At 37.3% G+C, this 12,711-nt stretch overlaps 1 long non-coding RNA gene across 1 annotated transcript; it reads right to left on the bottom strand.

Moving 5' to 3' along the window:
- Positions 1-388: 388 nt before the first annotated feature.
- LOC310890088 lies at positions 389-4,655 on the bottom strand. Its single transcript, XR_014577013.1, has 4 exons — positions 4,541-4,655; positions 1,954-2,043; positions 624-753; positions 389-483 (listed from the first exon to the last, which is right to left on the bottom strand). It is a non-coding gene; the product is annotated as an uncharacterized lncRNA (long non-coding RNA).
- Positions 4,656-12,711: the final 8,056 nt, after the last annotated feature.

Raw genomic sequence — 12,711 nt, 5'->3', positions numbered from 1 at the left:
TGTGCTCAGGAGGCCAAGAAGACCAAGATCATCCTGGCTTGTATCAGAAATAGTGTGGCCAGCAGGACTAGGGAAGTGATTTTCCCCCAGTATACATTTCCGCGGCACACTCAGTTTGAAAAAGACAGCTCAACAATTGATGAATAAATGGAATGGAAAGAATCACCAGCTGTACTCCTGATATGAGACAGTACAGCTGCTTCCCATATTGCATTTAATTTAACTTACGCTTGCTTCCATTGCAAATATTTTTGCTATTACTTCTGTGTAATCTAGGTTGCAACATATCGTTATCCAGAATTTACACTGATAGTAAGAGATATTGCTTTCATCGTGATTCTCTGCTCCATGTACCACCCCCCTTTTTCCCCCCCTCCCCCTCCCCATTCCTTTCCCTTGAGAGGAGTCCGCAAAAGGGACATGGTGACTCCTGCAATAGTTCTCCTGATCTCTGTGGCTGTCACAGGGTCATGGTGCTGGATCCTGTTAAAAGAATTAGGTTTCTTGATCTAAGATAGTGTTGCAGAAAGATAAATATATCTATATTATTCCAAGTTTCATAACTGAGAGCAATACATGTCTTTCTTTGTCTGCCTCTTTGTGGGATCTGCAAAAGAACGTACCAGTGTGGGCACCATCTGTAGCTTGCATCATGAAGAATGATCCTGTTGAGAGTACTGAAAACGTTCTTGCTGTCTAGGCTGTTGTAATGGGTGTTTCACTGACCCCTCTTCAATAACTGAGAACTGGAAGCTGTGAAAGTACAACACAACACTTTGTGATTATGTGTGCACTTTTGCTAGATATTGCTGGCTAGATTTTATCTCTTAAGCACCATTCCAGGCAGACAGGTTCTGTACTCAGTTAAATACGCTGTATGTCTACTGCTTGCTAAGACATTCCTAACAGTATGATGTAAATATGCAGAGAACACTTAAGAAGAATTATATTCTTTACTCACATTTTTTCTTTCTTACCTGAGGAGGAATGAAAGAAATCTCTATGCCCAATCGCCCAATCCCAAGTTTTGCTCTCCTAAACTCCTTTTTTTTTTCTTTTTTTTTTTTTTTTTTTTTTTCAGATTCCCTTGCAATATTATATCCGTTCCTGTAACCATTGTGTTTGTAGTCTATTAAAATGGAAAGGTAATGAAAAAGGATGCAAAAATGCTGTAGTTTTGGTTGGGACAGCTAATTTTCTTTGTAGAGGCTCACACAATGCTGTCTTTTGTATTTTTGTATTTTTGATGAAAATAGTGGTGTTAACATACTGGTGTTTTTAGCTGTTGCAGAGCAGTGTTTGCATAGATCTGCAGACTTTCCTGCTTATTGTGCTGCCCTGACAGTGAGGAGGCTCGGGGAGCACCAGAAGCTTGGAAGGGACACAGCCTGGATGGCTGGACCAGGCTGATCAAAAACTTATTCCATTCTATATGGAGTATCATGCTCAGCAATGAAAGTTGGGGTAAAGAACGAGGAACGGCATGGAGCGATGGCGTTAGTCTTCCCAAGAAACTGTTATGAGCCTTACTTTCCAAGAAGTGGCTGAACACCTGCCTGCTGATGTGACGGGGATGAATAAACTCCTTCTCTGGCTTTGCTAGTGTACATGGCTTTTGCTTTACCTAGTGAACTGTCCTTATCTCAAACCATGAGTTCTCACACTTTTTACTCTTACAATTCTCTCTCCCATCCTACCTAGGGAGTGTGAATCAGCTGTTGTGTGGTACTTAGCTGTTTGTAGGGGCTAAACCACAACAAAGAGTAACCATTTCAGCCCTCCCATCACAGTGATTTCCTTTTAGGCTCAGTCCTCTGAGAAACTGCCAAGCTTTACCAGGTTTCCAGCAAATTGATCTAGTGGGAGGTGTCCCCACCCATGGCAGGGGGGTTGGAATTAGATGATCTTTAAGGTCCCTTCCAAGCCAAACCATTCTATCATTATATGACTTACCTGAGTTATGGAGAAACACCAATAATTTTGTCAGATGATCTGTCAAAGATGCTCACAGAGTGTACTAAGATTCTTTATTCATTGATTATCCTGTGATTAAAAGAATGATAATTTAATTTTTGTTAGTTAAGGTGCAAAAGTAATTTTATTTTATTTTATTTTATTTTATTTTATTTATTTTATTTTATTTTATTTTAAGTTTCCTTATAGTATTAGAATAAAAACAGACATTGATAGCTGGTTAACATTTTTTCTTTTTTTTTTCTTTTTCTTTTTTCAGCTAGAGCAAGATGTCTATTACCTCCACTCAACCTTTCACAAAAGTGGCAATCTCACAAAATGTGCCACAGAAGTAACATTTATTTCCGTAGCCTCCAGTCACACTTTATTAATCTTACTACAAATATATATATATATTATTTATATATATATATTATATATATACTATATATATATAAAGGTGGGGGCAAGGGCGAGGGGGGAGGTTCACAATTTTAAATCTTTCTCAAAAATTGTAAGAAATAATATTATTCCTGACACATATTTTATTCTAAAGGATACCTTCCTGACAAAATATTCTCTCATCCACTTTTCAGATTCATTATTGAAGAATCACAGGGCTAAACAGAGCACATAAAAACTGATTTTAACCTCCCAGGCAGCATTTAAGACACCTAAAAAATCAATTTATGGTCTGCTTTTTACATTTACATTTAATTTTTGCAGCATGTCTTCTCTGATGATTTCTAACCACCCAAGAGGTTTTTCATTTTATTTTTATTTTGCAAATTTTGATCTGCCATGACCTGTACATAAAAACAAAACAAAACAAAACCACAAAACACAAACAAACAAAAAACCACCAACCAACCAAATAAAAACCTCAAACCCACTACCCAGTAACTTGTTGAAATTGTGCTAATAATCTGAGTCCATACGTTTTTTAATGTAAACTCTTCAAAAACTTGTCAGCACTAGAAGCACTGTCTCTTCAAAGACAGAAAAGGAAACAAAAATGTTATTACAGCAGTCAATATATCTGAGCTCCTTCTTCTTTCTGTAGATTTTTTGATGCAAATTGCTCACTGTAATCTGTAAATGCCTGATTGTTTTTATTCTGTTTCTAGCTTAGAAGGAAAATTGGAGAAGCTCTCCTTTAGTGATAAGTAGTATATATTTTCCAAGCCTGTTTTAAAGAAAAATTAATATGCTTGTCAATGCATATTTTTTCTCAAACCATTGAGAATAATGAATTAAGATTATTACTTATACTATGTGCACCTGGACTGAAGCTACTTTATTAACTGCAAATGTGGGTAACATTGTGAGTTAGTTTGCAGGCAAAGGTTTGCAAACAATGTACTTTAAATTTCAGATTAAAAGATACCATTCCATATTTAACTACTTAGGGTCAATGACAGTAGTGTTTGTCTGCCAGGACAAAATTATGCTTTAACACTATTTAAATAAAATATTTCTGCAGTGTAAAAGTGAAAGTGCTGTCTCAAATTTCTGTTATGACAACATTTCTTGAACAGTTACTTTTCTTGTTAGTGTCATTAAACCAGCTTTTTCTACAGAGAAGTTGTAAGAGAAGTCAACTTTCTTATCCGTAACAATGCACTAAAGTACTTAGGTGAAATCCGTTAGTATGATTTAACACTGTTGTGAATTTCATTTCACAAAATAAATAAATAAATAAATCTGAAAGCTGGACAGATGTCAAAAACAATGAAGCAGATTGAAGCTGACTGTTAACAATCTGATCATAAAAAATCTTTTCATAAGATTGTGCCTCTGTGAAGATATTGTAGAAGTCATCGAGGAGAATTCTAAGAGAATGGGATCTGATGATATTTTATAGTAAAATTCCAAGTAATATAATTGCAAATAATACTCTACAATGCAATACCACTCTAATTATTTCTGTATCTGCACATACACTGAAACTGTCATGCACCTTTCACAGACCAAATGATTTTAGTGGCAGTAGCTATAAGTTATTAATCAATGGCCTTCACCATTTGCCTTTTATTTAACCCACTGTAAACCTGAAAAGATATCAGATTAGGCTGTTTTGAACAATATTCCCTTAACAGTTGCTTTATACTAATTTTTCTTTCATTTTTACATATTACATTTACTCAGCTGTTTATGGAGTAAATATTGTGTACAGAAAAATTATAACCTCCTTCTTAAGTAAGTAGGACATTTTTCTAGACTGGAAAGCAAAGAACCATCTCCCTCTTTTTTTTTTTTTTTCTTTTTCCCTGCCTGTAAAAGGAATCTGACACAAGAAGAGAATGTGAATTTGGCAACAAATTTGTGGTGCAAGAAAGAAAATTACAATTTTTGACTTGCCATTTATATGTCTAAGAGCATAACACTTCCTTAATAACATAAATTAACATAAACCTTTCTGTTGAAGTAAGACTCCTCCAGACACCTATGTAGAACTGACTTCCATTTGTTATCCCAGAATGTCTTCTAGACTCATTTATTTATTTATGTACTTACTTATTTTTCTGATTAGGCTTACCTCAGAAGATATAAATAGAATGCAAATTAGAGAGAAAGGTTGACTTACATGACCTACTTTGTGCAGTAGGGCTGGGACAGGGAATACTGAATGGATGTGATCACCATTCACAGAAACATAGGTTTCCCTTTCTGGTGACTGAAGATGTTAAACACCTGTTGCACTTTTAAGAAAACAGAGTGAGTATATTAATTTTATCTTGGTCAAGATTTCCTGTCTTTATGAAGAAGCGTGGTACTCAAGGCTGTTTACAAGCAATTTCTTCAGCACAATGTGCATGTGCTGAAGAATGCATGTACATTACTTTTAAACAAGGATGAAATGCTTTGCCAGTAAGAGGTATTGCACAAATGAGAGTATCTGCTCTTCTTATCTCCACCTTCAATACTGTCACTATGCTATAATTACAGTTAAAGAATATTTGAAATTTTGCTTTGTGTTTTCTCACTCAAGCCATCTGTTTAAGCCCAGATTCAGTAGTAGGTAACTATGAGATCTGACATGATAAAACAAACCCCAAACCTTATTAATAGCAATACTTTACAGCCAAATACTCTGAGACTAAAAGCAGATGGACACATGCTTAAATATCCATCACACAAACTGATTTTTACAAATTCTTAACTGAGCAAAATGGATGGTATTCTTTTCATTGCAATTCATGAACTGGGGGGGGGGGGGGGTTTGAGGTGGGAGGGCAGTGGGAGAAGGGAGGGAGAGGGGGAGAAGGGGCAGGAGGAGAGGTGGAGGGGGAGAAGGAGAGAGAGGGAGAGAAGGGGGGAGAGAGGGAAGGAGAGGGGGACAGAGAGGGAGAGAAAGCAATTTGCAAATTACTTGGCAATGTGAAAACCAATAACAAGTTAATGTCTTCATGCTGTTCTAATAATAATTAGGGGACCACCAACATTTCTGAATAAAGAGAAAAAAAGATAAATGAAGAGATCTTCTAGCCCAGTAACATGAATTAGAATTTGGTAAAAATAAAATCTGATTAGACAAAGAACATTAAGAAGTTTTGTTATGAGGAAAAACTAATAATTAGAGGTGAATGATACAGGAACTCTCATTCTTAAAGGTTGTCTAGAGACAAAACACTATTCAATTTTTATGGAGGGGAAAAATCCTAATGTTGAAGCTGTGAGGCAAACAGAAATGTGATTGTTTAGAACACAGGATAGTTATGCAAAACTCGCTGTGTTTTAAGAAAACAGAAAATAAGGCATTACTTGGAATAGTTCATTAACAGTACTGTAGTCATCCCCAATCTTATCAGCATACTCATGTTTGCTGCATTAACATGTGGGCTTGTTTCTCATGCAAAGGTGGTCATTATAATCATTTATCCTATTTCCTTAATTTAAAAGGGTGTTTTTACTGGGTCAAAATAATTAAGGCAACAGATAATATATTGGATTTTTATTTTATTTTATTTTATTTTATTTTATTTTATTTTATTTTATTTTATTTTATTTTTTATTTGTAGCTGCTAAGACCTTGTTTTTCTTTGGGTACAAATTGCATTTAAACTAAATATCTTTTGGTGGTTTTACCTCAACCAGCAAATAAATACCCATTAGTCTCTTGCTTACTCCCTACCATTTGTGTTGTGGGGAACAGAATCAGAGGCCAAGGCCAAGATACTTACTTTTAATAAGTGAAGGAAAGTGGAAAAAAAATAGTGATGTAAAGGCAATCAGTCACCACCTTCCCCCACCAGCAGAACTGTGCCGAACCAGTTTCTTAATAGCTGCCTTGGAAAAATTGCAAAACAGCAGACCCCCCCCCCCCCCACCACCACCATTTTACCCCTGAGAGTGATATTAACTGTTCATCAACTGCTATAGAATATCCCTTTGAGCAGTTCAAGACAGATGTCCTGCCTCTATTCCCACCCAGCTTCCCAGCTTCTTCAGCAACACCTCAGGGCAGGTGGGGGGGAAGGGTGGGCTCTGGGGTGAGAGTGGGAGTGCAGAAGTAACATGCAGAACATGTTACATGATCACTGAAAATAGTTAAAACACCAGTGTGTTATCAACATTTTAGTAATGGATTGTAAACACAGTACCAATGAAGAAAGCTCCCTCCACCCCAGCCAGACGCAGTGTATACTTCTATCCAGAAATGAAGAGAAACTTCACTTTAGGCAACTCCTACATGTAATGCTATTCATGCTGACATCTCACAGGAGTAAATGAATCCTGTGCTAAGGTTGTAGGCCAAGAGCTAAGGACTGTTATTATATGGCATCCAGATGAGGTGACCAATTCAGTGCATTTTTGTAAATTTGACCAATATTGAATATATATATATCCTTCCTTTAGTATTAATGATGTTTTTGTTTAAGCATAGGCAAAGTGTGTGGTTCTGTTACAGATAGATGGTAATTGATTGCCATTTCAGGTATCTTGTAGCATCCCAATCTGCCTTCCAGTTGCTGCTGAGGAAACTGGGTTTGTTTAGTCTGGAGAAGAGGAGGCTCAGGGGAGACCTTATTGCTCTCTACAACTACCTGAAAGGAAGTTGTGGGGAGCTGGGGGCTGGCCTCTTCTCACAGGTAACTAGTGATAGGACTAGAGGGAATGACCTCAAGTTGTGCCAGGGGAGGTTTAGGCTGGAAATTAGGAGACATTTCTTCTCAGAAAGAGTAGTCAGACATTGGAACGGGTTGCCCAAGGGAAGTGGTAGAGTCACCATCCCTGGACGTATTTAAGGAAAGGTTGGATGTGGTGCTTAGGGACATGGTTTTGTAGGTGAAATTGGTGCTAGGGTGATGGTTGGACCAGATGATCTTGGAGGTCTTTTCTAACCCTAAAGATCCTATGATTCTATCATTCTTCTCAGAAAGGGGTGCTGGTCTGTCAAAGCTCCTGTGTCCGATCTATCATCCCCTGAATATGCCACTGATATCAAAAGCATCTAAATACCTGTGTTTCAGTGCTCAATTGCAGCTAGTATTCTTTAATCCAGGCTTTGTCACAAAAGTGTGCATGGGAATGTATGTGAAGGAAAAGCATGGAAATCTGTGAAATCCTTTGTAAAGTACTTTCGTAATGTTGAAGTACTTTCAGAAGGTTGCTTTCTCATCTGACAACGTTTGCCCTGCCTTTTTTTTTTTTTTTCCCAAGGGTTGGAGCTATAGCTCTGTCCACGAATGATGAAAAGAATGTTAAGATTTAGCACACTTTTGTGATTAGTAGAGCCACACAAAACAGTGTAAATATGTATAAATATATAAACATACCCATATAAAAAAATATATACATACATATATATATATACAAATACACAAATATATATGTGTATATAGTCATAATGCAAAAAAAAAATTACTCAATAAAGCATATAAAAACAAAACAAAACAACAACAAACACAACAACCAAATTTCCTCCATTTGTTTTCTATTTTAGTTATACAAAATTTAGTATGTTTCATTTTGGACAGGTCTGTTCACAGAGCAGACTTCAGCATATTCCTATTTTGGAAGCTGCCATATGATAAGTAATCAAGGTACCTGCTCTAAATATTATAGATATTTCCTACAGTACATTTAATTTGTTCCAGGAGAAAATGGTTTGGGGTGCTCTTTTAATGACCTAGTATAATTACTGAGGGCAAGCATTTTTTTTATTATTATTATTATTTTATTTTTTTTCAAACATGCTTGCACAGAAATCAAGTGAAGAAACAGTTCACTGGAGATGTAGTTGAAAACATTGATGCTTCCTTAGTTTATCTTTCTGTATTGCTGTACATTCTTTGCCTGCGCTATGAATCTACTACCTCTTGATTTTTGATATGGCATTCTGTTCATCAATTTACAGTAGATTTTGGGAGTTTCAAAGAGTAAGAGTCTTTTGCCCCAGGTTATACAGTGATAGTACAGCTGTTCTATAGTTTCTGCAAAAGACCATTTAATTTCAAGAAAAAAGCTAGTCACGAAGTGTTGCATTTTCAAAAAAGCTCAATTACAAGAATAGTGAGTTGTAGGTATTTATTTAGGAGCCTCACTGTGATTCGTTAAAAATCTGTAAAAACAACAAAACCAAGGAGATATAGAAAGATAATTTGGTTCCTTTGTGGGAAGGAAGGAAGGAAGGAAGGAAGGAAGGAAGGAAGGAAAGACAACAAACACCAAAATATTTAAAATCTTTTACACAAAAACTTTTGAATTTGATTATATATACATATATACATATGTATACATATATATATTTATATTCCCCCAAGTATTCAAGTAGAATTATAATGTAGACAATCTGATCTGTCATAACAATTCAATGCCCATCTATATTTATTCAAGCTGGTCTTGTCTTATTGCCTTTTTTCCTCTAGGCCAAGATGTCCCTCTGTACCATATGCAATGATGCCACTTTCTGCTGTCTTTTGAAGTGCTGTTGTACTTCCTCTGGGCTCTGACACTACAGCACTTGCCAACAGAGAGAAGACAAAAAACAGAAAAAGGAAGACACAGTCATTTTAAACTGCAGCTCCTGTTGTATATTAAGAAATATTTTAAACTAATTTTATCGGTTTACCAGTTTATTAGACTCATCATTTTTAATATATGTTTTGATAAATAGACATATTTTTTATATATATATATGATCATATGTACTATCTCCAAGTTACAGAGCTGGATATCTTGTAAATAATATAGTCTTAAAGAGGAAATGAATCTTGCAATCTAATGTTTCTGGAAGGATGTGATGCATGAAAAAAAAAAATCTTTAATTCAATCTGAGTATTAAATAAAACATTTACTGGATACACATACTTTCTATTCCAAGATATGAGTCAATTTCTGAAATTACCAGAATGGATAACAATGCTTGGATTATTTTTTGAAATTCATCTGATTTACAGAGCTTTGGAATGCCTGGTGCAAAAGGAAAAGATATCGTGCTGAATTTGAATATGGTTTAACTCTACCAAGGATTCAACTATTGAAGATGACTGCGTAATTGGAATTGAAGTGGATATCTCTAATAGAAACAGAAAAATAGCTTGGCTGCCTGCAGACAGACAAAAATGGATTAATGTAAAGCTGAAAGGTCATTGAGTAAGTCTTTTATCTTTTAAGAGTTAAACTTGATGTATTACTTGGCGAAATATTTCTTTGTAAAACGTGTGAAGTCCATGTTTGATTTTTAAGGACCTATATCTTTTTCATTTATTTTCTTGTCTTCTCTCATGCAAACATTTGTTGTTGTTGCTGTTGTTGTTTTTTTAATGCTTCTATACAGGAGTTCAGCACCAAAGACATTTCATTTCCAGTGAAGTGCATTGCTAAAAATGCTTTAAGATACTTGCAATAGATAGCTAATAATATCCTTTTCTGAGCACTACATGAAAAAGAATGGAATATGGATTTAAATCACCCAGATATATGTAATTAATTGCAATGTTGCGGTGACAGGTAAAGTGGCCTTTGCTTTCCTATATGATCAATAAAGAGGTATGGTGCTGCCTATTCTCCTAGGAATGAAACCATCTTTGAGAATCTAATCTCTATTGACTAATTAATTGCATCGGTGAGGCATCTTGGACTATTACCTCACATACGCTACGTTTACAGTTTCCATGCAGAAATGTGATTAAACAAACATCATTAACAAATACCTCATCTTTAAAATGCAAACTATACAGTCAGAGAAATATACTCAAAGCAGGACAAACATGCATGTATTTGGGCTGGGAGTATGTACCAACTGGCATAAAACATCCAACTCAGGAACACGTTAGTAGTTTTACTTTGCCTGATATAAACCTGAGGACTTTGTCTTAGGCAAATTTGTCTATTTCTCACTAGTTTCATGAATGTTTATAAAACTCTTCGTATGTTTTTATGAAATGTGTAGCTCTGATCTTCCACAACTTGAATTTTATTTTATTCTTACTATCTTATCATATTTCTTGGGAAATATAAAGCTGAAATCACTCACACATTAATGATAAAGTTGAACTATTATTACTTTTTTAATTAAAGTTATAAAAATCAAATTTAAAAATAAATTTAAAAATGTGTCTTACTTTTGATTATATAAATCTTTTCATGCATAATTGTAGAAATAATGCATGATTAATAATTCAATCAAAATGCTATCATTTACCAAGATAAACAGTGCACATCCCTGTCTTTATGCCTATTGTCATTCATCTGTGTGGACGACCTGAAACCTATACACTCAGAATTACTTAGCTCATTAATACTGTATTGCAGTGACAATAAAGTTGAGAGGAACTCAGAAAAAAAAACACAAAACAAACAATATTTTGTACATTTTTCCAAGAGTAATGAAATGGATAATATAAAGTATCAGACATCATTGTTTGTAAAAAAGTTATGTTTTTTATGAAACAGAAAAAGAACAAAGATTTTTCTTACCAAAGTATTATCTATAATTTCATTCCTTTCATTTATATTTTCAGTATAAGCAAATGACATGTTAAAAGTTGAAAGCTTTCAATGGAGTATCACAAGCTGAATTTGATATACCTTTTTATAAGATGAATTTTAGCTTCCAGAAAAACAAATCTGTTAAATTTTACTTAGTATTTTCATTCTCCTAATTTTCTATGATGCATTTTAATGTCTTCACCACAGACAGCATAGAGGTCAGTGCCAGCATTACCTCAGTAGATATAAGTTTGATCATTTGCAGAAGAAGAAAGAAAAATTAAGGCAGTCCCTGCTATTAAACAGAGTGAATGAATCCGAGCCAACTAATACTCATATTTGTTGACTCAACAAAGAAAGGGGTAAAAACTAAGCAGAGATAAAAAATGTTGGTGTGCCTTTGGAGTTACGTGGAAAGGTTTTGGTAGTGTGGGGGCTGCAGGGGTGGCTTCTGTGAGAAGAATCCAGAAGCTGCCCCTTGTTTTAGATAACGGCCAGTTTCAGCTGCTCCAAAGCGATCCGCTGCTGCCCAGAGCCAATCCAAAATGCGATGTTGTTTGCACCTCTGTGCGAGCATATTTAAGAAAGGGGAAAAAAAACTGCTGTTTAACAGCAGCTGGGAGAGTGAGGAGTGATAAACTGTCCTGCAGACACCAAAGTCAGTGAAGGAGGGGGAGGAGGTGCTCCGGGCACTGGAGCTGAAGTTCCCATGTGGCCTGTGGAGTACCATGGTGAAGCAGGCTGCACCCCTGCAGGCCATGGTGTACCACAGCGGAGCAGATTTCCATGCTGCAGCCCATGGAGGAATCCATGGTGGAGCAGGTGGATCTGACCTGAAGGAGGCTGTGGCCTGTGGAGAACCCACACTGGAGCAGACACTGGGCCGGACCTGTATCCTGTTGAGAGGAGCCCACACAGGAGCAGATGACCTGGTAGGAGCTGCTGCCCATGGGGGACTTGTGATGGAGAAGTTTGCTCCTGATGCATGGACCCTGTGGCATGGGTCCATACTTGGAGCACTTCCCTATGTCTAGAAATTCAGGCTTGAGTTGGGTCTTCGTATTGTGTTTACATGGTGGGGTTTTGGTAGTGGGGAGCTGCAGGGATGACCTCTGTGAGCAGAACCCAGAAGCTGCCCCATGTCAAATTGGAGCCAGCTCCAGCCACCTCCAAAGGGACCCAACACTGGCCAGAGCCAAACCAATAAGCAATGTTGCTTGCACCTCTGTGAGAGCAGATTTAAGAAAGGGGAAAAAAACTGCTGTGCAACAGTGGCTGGGAGAGAGGAGTGATACAATACAAGAGAACCAACCCTGCAGACCTCAAGGTCTGTGCAGAATAGGGCAGGAGGTGCTCCAGGTGCTGGTGCAGAAGTTTCCCTGCAGCCTGTGGAGAGGCGCCTGGTGGAACAGGCTGTACCCCTGCAGCTCATGGGTCTCACAGCAGAGCAGATATCCATACTGCAGCTTGTGGAGGAGCTCCGGATGGAGCAGGTGGATGTGGCCTGGAGGATGCTGCGGCCCATGGAGAGCCCCTGCAGGAGCAGGCCCTGGGCTGGAGCTGCAGCCCGTGGAGAGGAGCCCACACAGGAGCAGGGGATCTGGGGGGAGATGCTGCCTATGCAGGACCCACGTCGGAGCAGTTTACTCCTGACACATGGACCCTATGGTACGGACCCATGTTAGAGCAGTTCTTGAAGAGCTGCTTCCTGTGGGAAGCCCACACAGGATCAATTCAGGAAGGACAGCATCCTGTGAGAGGGATCCCAGGTTGGAGCAAGGGAAGAGAGTGATCGTGAAGTAGGAGCAGCAGCGAAGTGCT

Source organism: Anser anser (genome assembly GCF_964211835.1).
Source record: "Anser anser genome assembly, chromosome: Z".
In the NCBI taxonomy this organism is placed as follows: Eukaryota; Metazoa; Chordata; class Aves; order Anseriformes; family Anatidae; genus Anser; species Anser anser.
Note: the sequence above shows the minus strand (reverse complement) of the source record. Positions and strands in the feature narration are given on the sequence as shown.